Here is a 2,359-nt window from a genome sequence, read left to right as displayed (position 1 = left end):
CCGAAGACGGTCCGGTGCACCCCCAACTCCTGGCGCGCCCGACTCATATTCGTCCTTTGGCGGAAAATCTGCCTCGATCAGGTTTATTCAGAGTTTCCGACTATATGCGCTTAACCACATTTCGGATCTCTTGGCATTCTAACATCTCTGGCTGAGTTAAGCAAGAGTTGTATAATTGATTCAAAATAGAACGAGAGACAGTTAGATGCACAGTAATACGGACTCAGAGGTCTATCCCCAAACTGGAGAAAATACTTCGTGAATTTTGGATGTGTTGCAAAATAAGAACAAGGAACGACCCAGATGGGACTCGAACCCACAATCCCCAGCTCCGGAGGCTGATGCCTTATCCATTAGGCCACTGGGTCACCCGACAAAGACTGGTGAGCGTCGCATTCTAAGGGCCCCGCCCGACATTTCATGACTCCGCCCTTTTTACGTCCATCCTTTTTCTCCAGATTCTGTCTTCAGTCCCTGTGAAAGAAACCACGCCCCCTTGCTTACTGTTCGCCTCGCGCTTGAACAGCAACCGCCCCCTCCGCTCTCCCAGGCCGTTAGGCTTTGGCTCTAGCCCGCGACGCTCTAACCCCGCCCCCTAGCTGTGCAGGCTGCACTGCGCATGTCCCCTGTGCTTCACCGGACGAGCCGATCAGCGCGCTTGCCCGGTGGGATGCTGAGGCGGGGCGTCGTCGGCCTGGCGTCGCGTGACCCTGCTCGCCGAGCACGGCGGCCTCTCGCTCCCTCTCGTCCCCTTCGCCGAGGCACCGTAAGGCTCGTCTGGGGCGAGGCCCCTTCGCCCCGTTTCCCACTGGCTGGGCTCTTTCCCTCCCGAGCACGTCGGGCGGTTTCACAAGTGACGCATGAATTGGGTTCTGCGGTTTTCAAGTTCTTCATTCGAACCTGACGGCCGTTCAACAGGAGAGGTTTGCAAGCCTATACGACCAGTCGCGTGTTACTGGGACGCAAATCTCCTTGTTGGGCCTTTTCCAGCCCCCCGAAACGCTCTGGAACGCCTCGCGCACAATTCCCCTGTATTGTCTCAGGCCCCATTGAATTTAGGAGCCTCTGAGCAAATTTGCATAGGATTGGGCATTGCTTGTCAAAATGCTCTGAAAACAACATTGAGTTATGCACTGCTTTTGTAATTAGCCCCCCGCTTTTGTGTCCTGTGTTAGTAGCATTTGCAGATCATACATGCCACACGTTATTAGCACAATAATTGACAGATGCCTTCATATTCTCTTCTGGGTATTGGTAAGCATGGTGCATCTACTCTTGTCCGTGATACCCCAGAAGTGACTGCACAAGAAATTGATTGCTTTTTTCTGTCTAATAAAAGGTATAAAATTGGTTATTATCCAAGTCTGTATTCTGAAGAAATCCAAGCATGCTTTTAAATAAGTTTATTTCATATTAAACATATATTTATCTGACATGAATCACCCCAAGGGCTTTCATCCAAGCAATGGGTCAGTTTCTCTGTAGCTTGCTTTTAGCAATGCTGCTCCATCAGATAGAGATCCGATGCTCAATCTAACATAAACCATAATGTTTGCATTCAGATGTAGCAAACTTTGGTTCATCATGTAAACAACCCTGGCTGAGTCTTGGGCTTGCAACCTATTTTCCACTCCTCTGGTGCTGCTGTGAGGACTACTTGGAAGCATTCATTTCTGTTTTTAAATAGACACAGTTTAGTGTTGCATCAAATCTTTAAAAAATCTGTTTGGTCTTAACTATGGTTTACTGAAACAAAACAGTCTTCGTTAAAATTAATCAAACACACAATGAAACTGGTTAAATGAAGTGAAACCAATCTTTCTGAAGAAGGAGGGAATGTATGAGTGTAATCATGGTTTATTGTTCCATCGAAAGGCCGTCTTTGACTGGATATGAAAGACACACTCGTAGGCCACGGAATGGGTGGTTTAGAATGTTGTCTGAACTCCCCTTCACATAAGCCACCCCAATTAGCAATGGCTCATAGCAGGATTTAGTAGTACCCTCCCCCACTTGTTTCTGCATTTGGATGACATGCTAAACATGGAAAAACTGAAAGGCTTGGCCTGAATGGCAAAAAGGGGACTCTAGCAGATGGCAGCCAGCAAAGTGCACAAGTTGCACTTCATGCTGCTATCACCGGTTTCCTCTTGTACTCCTGCTAGTAGGAGAGAGAGTAGCAGGGCAAATAGATCTGCACAAGAGGCTAAGTGTGAGGAGGGAGGGGCAAAAACTAAAAATGAAACAAAGCTTTGAGCAGAAAACTACAAGTCTTTGACTCTTTGGCGGGCTGGATAAATGGGCATGGTGGGCCGAATCTGGCCCGTGGGCTGTAGTTTGAGGACCCATGGCCTAGACT

General features: G+C 48.3%; 1 non-coding gene across 1 annotated transcript; it reads right to left on the bottom strand.

Annotated features, from left to right (window-relative positions):
- Positions 1-295: 295 nt before the first annotated feature.
- TRNAR-CCG lies at positions 296-368 on the bottom strand. Its single transcript has one exon. It is a non-coding gene; the product is annotated as a tRNA-Arg (tRNA).
- Positions 369-2,359: the final 1,991 nt, after the last annotated feature.

This window comes from Varanus komodoensis, unplaced genomic scaffold (assembly GCF_004798865.1).
Source record: "Varanus komodoensis strain SLA01 unplaced genomic scaffold, ASM479886v1 scaffold59_1, whole genome shotgun sequence".
Classification (NCBI taxonomy): Eukaryota; Metazoa; Chordata; class Lepidosauria; order Squamata; family Varanidae; genus Varanus; species Varanus komodoensis.
The sequence above is the reverse complement of the archived record's forward strand: the minus strand, read 5'-3'. Positions and strand labels throughout refer to the sequence as shown.